The following is an 8337-nucleotide window of genomic DNA, read 5'->3' as shown; positions in this document are numbered from 1 at the left end:
TTAGGAACCCACACCTTTTTTAATACACCAATTACCGCCCATCACTAAACGCTTCAAGAAACAACAACTATTGAAAGAATCGAAAATTTCCCGATGCAAATCTGTTCTACGAAAATAAAACTATCATTTCAAGTCGATTTTAGGTCAAATAGGTACTATCTAGTAAATAAAAATCCTCTTTGCCCTAGAAGTACAGTAATGCTTAGTTCGCTAACAGGCGTCGAATTCAACAATTTGACCGGAAACCAAAAACCAAACATTTTATTCCTGGCTATAGTTAGCATAATTAAGTGATGTTTTTTCAATGAAATGGTCGAACAATGATGCCGACACAGAACACAGGTCTTATTTTTGGAAAAAACATCCCAATTTTTTCAAAATACAAACAAAAGTGTGATTTTGGCGGTAAATGGTGTCTGGGCGGTGAATGGTGACTTGATGGTACTATAGGAAGTACGAAACAAACCCCCCGAACAATTTGCTTCTACTTATGACCCGGATGCTCGTTATGCCCTTATCCCCCCTATTATTTAAAAAAAAATACGAAAAAAGTCTTTTCAATGTTATAAAGCAGCCTCAAGCTATCGTAACATCATTACATAAACTACATAAACAGTGAGTGATTTTTTAACAGGAACAATTTTGTCAACTCCGAGAGTTGATATTTGAAGTAAAGTGCTTCTACCTTATTGAGTAACACCAAGCTGTATGATTGTATATTAGGTATTACCATATCATGCTAGAATAAATAAGAAATAAATCTGTTCGATATCTCTGTACCTATGTTATAAAATAAAAAGACATCTTTTGCTATCCAATAATAATAGATATAAACTGTTGGGCTTACCTGCTGGATTCTGGATGTTTCCAGGTTGCAGAGTTGGGTCGGAAAGTTCAAGATTTTCTTCACAGTTTATTGGCGATTACGAAAATCTGCACGAGAGAGTGCTAGCTGTCTCCTGCACCACTTTTGACGTTTCTCAGGACATGCATCAGCTAGAGATAACAGCGTTCATTCAATTTCGCGGCACTACCATGTGAGTACGTATAGCAACAACAACAGCACCATCAGCACAATAACAAAACTCGTGGGCTAACCAACACAGATGCCTGGTTGATACTTTTTTTCACTGTATCGTCATCACACAGGGTGTGAGCAAGCAATCTAGTACCACAGCTATACGAGTTGACAGTCGAGGATCCACTTTTACTTTCGACTGACGTATAAGGTTATTTTGTTTTGTTTCCGCAACCTTCGGTGACTTTCTTCGTGACCGTCTTTGGTTCACTATTTAGTGAAAATTGAAATGATTAGATTAAGGTTTTACAGAAACCCCATTCGAGTCATCAATAGCTTCAGCCATACACTGATTTCTTCGCTTTTTTGATTGCACAATTTCAAACACCAAATCCAAACAACTTCTGCAAATAATTACATAAACCACATACTGGTTTGGTCATGCTGCGTGGTGGGATATTGCCCAAGTCTACAATATATACAGTCCGCACTGTTATAAAACCAAACCGAAGAAATTCACTCTTGAATCTTGAATCAAGTAGCTGTGTCTTTGTTCTGGGCACAAAATAATCGAAATAGCACGAGGGACCTTATTTCCCTGATCTTAGTAAATCGAAGATCCTTCAACAGGCCTCTGAAGTAAACACACGCACGTTTAGAAATCAAAAAACTCACAACAAGTCACCATTCAGGAGTGCACTCTCTCGTAATGTCCATAACAGACTGAAGTCGAAAGTTGCACTTTGCTTCGCACGAAACTTTGCGGCCAGCTGGTTTGGTTGGCTACATATACGAAGAGTTTGGTTGGACCACCACCATGCAACCATTAGCCTAAACTTGCGAGAGAGTTAGCGGGCCAGTTTTTTTTTCTTCTTTCAGGCCTGTTTAGCAGCTACCCGTACATTTTTTTATCTCGATCAGCCACAGCAACCTTCAGCTGCTAGACGAATAAAAACTAGAATTTCATTCATCTTTTGTTTTATCTTCACAAACACAAAACTCAACTGCATCATATAACAAACAATACTCTAATGCTATGGTGACCAGTCTTTAAAAGGATCACCCACCAGAATCCAAAGCTATTGGCTTATTTGTTAATTTTAAAAATCACTTTTTTTGAAAAAAAAAAAATATTCCGTGAAACAAGCATTCAGAACTAAGACGAAATTTCGTCACCATTTTTACATTTTCATCATCTTTTTCTTTGTTTTATTTACAAGAAACATGTATCGTAAAATTATTGAAATTCGATCTACCTGCAGCCAGCAGAGCCAGATTGTCAGGTTACTTTTTTAGGTGCTTCTACCATATGAATCCTGAAAACAAAGATTGTGATTGCGTTCCATTTTAATTCAAGCTTCAGCTGAACATGCAGGTAATAAAATTGGATCGTACATCCTAATTCAAAAATTCAATTGACATATAGATATATACAATACATTGCCTCAAATTCAAAGTTATATTGCTAATCCTTTTGTAAAATATAAAACTTCTGGCAATATTGATGATTTTAATTTGTTGAACTGGCATTACCAGCTGAACTTAAAAAGCGCATACGCGAGAAATGTGACGTCCATCAAATTTCAAGCTCATCGAAATGAAAATAAAACCCTCACATTTTCTTTCACTTACGCACTCACACATCCAAAACTACACGTGCTAGCTCGAGTAGGCAGATTCAAATAAACCGTTTGAAATCACCACGAACTGATAATATGCAAAACTCTTTGAAAAGATTTTCTGTCAACGCCTGTGGTGTACCTTTGGCTTTTGCGAATCTGCGTCAAACGTCGCTGCACTGCTTAGCCAAGATTTTATCAACCGGACGGAGGTTACAAAAGCTGTACCTTCTGTTTGGGGTACACATCCGGTGCACCACGAGGATGGTTTCTTTTGTGTACGAAAAAAATAAAACTTGATTCTAAATATAACTTCTCCTACGACATTCTCCAAACATTTGAAAGTAAAATAGGTTTTATCTTTGTTCTGTTGATCAAAAATCGCGAAAAATATAATGGAATTCATCTAGCTTTGCAAAATAAAATCTATTTGTCACCCTTTTTTTCTTAAGCTTTTCTTATGTATGATGCTATTTTTAAATCTTCTATAATGGTACTAGCTGATCCCGTACGAACTTCGTTCCGCAGCCAATCTAAAAATGTGATAAAATAAGATTATGTTTTCCAAACTAAGAATAATATTCCTTACACTGAATAAAAGTATAGCTTTTCAGTCAGAATACTCAGTTACAGAATACAGAATACAGTATTCTTATAAAAAAGTTGGAAAACGACCACATTAACAACGTCTTTATCTCTTACAACAAATTTGATACCTGAAATCGATTGTCCGTCCCTTAAACTTCCCGGGTGGCAGTTTTCATCTAAATCTAATAAATAATAACGTCAAAATCCCAAAAAAATAGTGATTAGGTAATATGGATGATCCCTTGGCCGACTCGTTAAGCGCGTTAAGCCGACTCGCCCTGAATTAATGGAAATAAAAAAATTCAATAATTTAAGACACAAATCATTGTAGCAAGCGTTCACGCTAGAAATTATTTTTTTTTATGGCGTTTAAATAGCTCGGGGAGCTGACGCTGGAAATGAAAATCAGAATAGTTTGGAGAAGAAAATTTAAAGTTTAGAGAAGGCAGCGTAGAATAGTAAGCGATCTTGAGACGTTGGTTAAACCATCAAGCACTTCATTATATCCATGGAATATGGATAAAATGCAGTTCAAGATAATAAACCAACCCCTCCCGATACCAGTTGGAGGAAGGACAAGGGTGGGTTCGAGACTGGCCTCTACATACTCCCCAAGCATCTACATACTACGGTTTATGGGCGCCAGGGGGGTGAGGACAAGAGAGACGCCCGTGGCAATGATGTCGTCGCGACGGTATCGAACATTTCGCACATTTCGTGCACCGTCGAACTTACAATATTGTTCAAATTTCTCAGGTTTCAGTAAAAGCTCAAATTTACTCATGTAAACGTAACTTTAAAACTCTGCAAAAAACCATGGATGAGTTTTGAACCAATACAAAGCTTTTACGACCCCAGGGTTTGAGAAATGCTCCCAAAGTTCAGACTGTAGCCCCACACAACAGTTATTGTTCAGCCTCACAATCCATCGGGACGCCTTACAATCCGTCGGGACGGCTAACCATCATGACACGCGAGAATACACAGGCATCTCTCTTGTGCTCACTCCCCTGATGGGCGCATTGAAAATATTAAAAATAAAAAGGAAGGATCTCACCAAGTTACAGGACACCATCTCCAGCAGTTGATTTATGGTTAGATCCTTGGGCTGGCAACCATGTCATGCAAAAGCCAACGTCTGGGTTCCATGATGTTAGGGGATGGCTTGAAGGTTCGCTCAACGTCATCATTGGACCAAATAATTTGTCGGTAGTACTTGCCACGATACATGAAAAGAAAACAGAAAAAAAGAAAAGAGAAAAAAAAGAGAGTTTTAGTTCATATCATCTATCAATATCTAAGAAAAAGCCTAGCTTAAACTCATAATAAACCGAGATCAAATTAATAGTAGAAGTAAGCTACATTGTTCCTGTCATATCATAGAACCATACTATTTTACCAAAATATGGATGTGAGAGCCTGTTTGCTTTTTGAAGCAAGCCTATTTCAAACTAATAAAAATTCTAGCTCAAATTAATAGTAGAAGTAAGCTACCTTATTCCTATCACAACATCATCACAATCATGCGAATTCACCAAAATATGGATATAAGAGCCTATCTTACCGTTTGAGCATTGCCCTACCCTACCTGCCTCACATAGTTGAATGCATACTTTTGAATGAGATTTAAAAATTGCCAAGACTGTTTGCTTTGAACTATAATACTATCAAAACAACTCAGGTGACAGATCCGTTTCACAAACCTTAAACCACAAAATATCATTTCCATCCAATTAGCCCCCAGTGATTGAAAAAAAGCTAGATTTAAGAATAAGCCATCGTAATTCATAAACCGCAAATACACATCCACTGGAGCATTGGGGAGGAATATGGTATTTGAATATGTTAACCTACTCCTTTCTAACTTTCCAACTATTTGAATATATCTGAAGAGAAAAAAAAAAACAAACAAAAAAACTTCACCTCCGAATGATCTGAAAAATAGAAAAGAACATTAAGAAAAATAGAAAAGAACATTAAAATGACAATAAAAGGTCAAACAATCATTTCTGATCGGACCAGATTGACCATGTGATTGAGCTTTAGTTAAAAGCCGTGGGACCGGCATCTAGGGGTTCCGTTTCACTTATGGTCGGAAGTGATCCGTTGATGCCTATAACAACGCTGAATTGTGAGACTCTCACTATTCTATATTTAATGTTGTTATACGTCAAGGTATACCCATTTATATCGTGATATAAATGAGCACTCAATCACGCCCACGGATATTTGAACGGCCCCTTTTATAAACGAAACAAAAAAAACTCGCTCCTGTCTTAATGGTCTTAATATAAGGATTGGGGTACCATCGTACCATGGATAGATTTTTATGGTTTTTATGCCAACAATTAGGGATAGATTTTCGAGTTCCGTTAATATAACTTGCTAAGCGATATGAGATTTTTTGTGCACATACCTGAATTTCCTGTGCTGTTTGATCTTTCACTGAAGCGCTAACATTACATCGCCGTTCCTTACGAGCACGATACTGCTTCCGGTCGAGGATATTGCTCTTTTGCCGGAAAAAGCCGTTCATGTACTGAACCCTGAACCGTCAACTGATTCATTGCAACTTTTGCATAATTTACGGAGAAGTTAGAAGATTACTTTTATTTTGTAGAATTACACCCGGAGAAAATACAAACCTAACACTATTTAATCCGTTACCTTTTTTGTAGCCATTTTCGATGTTTGAAAATTATTTTATAGCGTTTTACACACTAATTTTGAACAAGTTACAACTTCATAATTCTTATCCTATTCATGCTATAAAATCAACTCATACACGCTCTTTTTTTTTAACTCAAAATTAAGTATGACCGAGGTTCAAAACATAGTTCGATTCTATGAACTTAAAGTTAAGTACCCTTTTTTCCTCCTTGCGATGGATCAAAACGGAGTTCGAACTGCGAACTCAAAATTGATCCCTTTTTTTCCTTCGGCGAGGGATCAAAGCTGAGTTCGACCTTATGAACTAAAAATTGAACTCTCTTTGTTGGACTGAAAACACTTAGAGCAAACGCACCAATAAGTGAGTATACGCGGCCCGGTTTTGCTCATTTCAGCGGACCGGTTTTGGGATACTCACTCTTTCGCGCACCGGGCGGTAGCATAATTATTTTTAAATTTAGCATTGCACTGAGAAAACTTTTGAAGAAAATCTTAATCTTAAATAAATACGGACCGAGTAAATTTTCGGAGTCGTCCACCAAACGGCTCTTCTTAGTTACATGATCATTTTTGGTCATAAAAAACGATGCTACGAGAAAGGAAAAAATGTTATCAAAATTCTAGGTAGAAAAAAGTCCTAAACAATATAAAATACAAAATAAATAACTCACCATCAGAACCAGCAATTGCCCTTTCTCGTTCAATTCCTGGATAAACCCGAAAAAATGTAACGAAATTGCGAATTCAACTGGTTATTCAAAAAAAAATCATCCACAATTTTAATCTCATACACATTTTTTCTTAAAATGAATATCAACAAACATCCACACGCTGCGACGTCGTTTGTTTAATTCTGCTAAAATCTTCAACTTCTTTTTCTATCCAACAATAGTTGCTGCTCCGAAAAACTGGGTCCCATTAGTTGCAAACTTATTGAGAGACCTCGTTTCGAAAGCCGAATTGGTGGGGACAGTAATGGAATGCCACCCATACGGTTGGATACAAAAATCCTGCACAGCGCACTTGTCTCGATTATTATTACTCCGAGAAAAATCCTCGAAACTTCACTCAAGGTTGTGGGAGTCAGTAAAATGTTTACTACACGGAATGCACAATCAAAATTTTCAGAAAGCAATCGTCGGATTTGAAGGGCTTTTCGGAAATATTTCATGGAATTTGCGCAGTTTTTGCGCAATAAAAAAAGTTTCCGCTTTCCTTTCGTTTGTTTAATTCTGCTTAAAACGGTAGAAATTTTTCAGTGCATGTTTGATCTCGCCCCTTTCTAGTGAGCAAATTTGGTGATTTTGTCGGTCCCGACGGCAACGGCCCTATTTTGCTCACCTTCATACTAACCCCCGGTGCGGTATGGAAGTGATTAAACTCGTGAGCATTTTCACTTTGCTCGCGATTGCTGCGGATGCCCTTAGAGCATCCGCAGCAATCGCGAGCAAAGTGAAAATGCTCACGAGTTTAATCACTTTTATACCGCACCGGGGGTTAGTATATGGGTGAGCAAAATAGGGCCGTTGCCGTCGGGACCGACAAAGTCACCAAATTTGCTCACAAGAAAGGGGCGAGAGCAAACATGCACTGAAAAATTATAGACTACTAAATGTTTATTGATGATATTCTTTATTTTACAAAATGTTGAATAAAATGCATGATAAATTCAATTTAAAATAACAAAATAGTAATGATCGCATGGTAACTTAACTGGAAATGTGCTTTGGGATTTTTGATGACTGTCTGGGTGGCACCATATGCGAATTATTTTTCTAAAGATCTCTTAACAGTTTAGAACAGTTAAGATTTCCTGAACAGTTCATAAAATACTATAACCATTTGTGAACGTATATCGATATAAGGTTTTTTGGAACTTCTTTATTCATCACTTTTTTTAGAAGAGGAAAAGGTATATTTCGAAAATGGTGCCCAAGTCACGGCCAGCACATCTCTCACTGAAACATAGGGTGGTTTTTTCTAGGGCCCGAAGGGAGTATCGATATAAGGTTGAATTTCATGATTATTCCACGTACGATATTGCACAATTTCTTAAAAATAAACAGAACGAGTTCGTAAGAATCTAATTTAAAAATTTATCAGGCAACTGTTTAAATTTTTTTTAAACTATGAAAAAAATTCAATGCATAGCATTCAATGTATCTTTTTAACCATAACACAGTGCAATATTTGAATACAATTGAAAAAATAATTTATTTTCGAATGAATAAATAACTGCCGCTTTGAATTTATTAATATGAATGATTTTTTAATTCCCTTTTTCAGTGTAACAGTTAAGACTCGCCCGCGATGCTCACCCAACTGGTGCGCGAAAGAGTGTGTATCCTAAAACCGGGCCGCTAAAATGAGCAAAACCGGGCCGCGTATACTCACTCATTGGTGCGTTTGCTCTTAGCGAGTTCAGTCCGAACCGGAACAGCA

This window comes from Uranotaenia lowii, chromosome 1, assembly GCF_029784155.1.
Source record: "Uranotaenia lowii strain MFRU-FL chromosome 1, ASM2978415v1, whole genome shotgun sequence".
Classification (NCBI taxonomy): Eukaryota; Metazoa; Arthropoda; class Insecta; order Diptera; family Culicidae; genus Uranotaenia; species Uranotaenia lowii.
The sequence above is the reverse complement of the archived record's forward strand: the minus strand, read 5'-3'. Positions refer to the sequence as shown.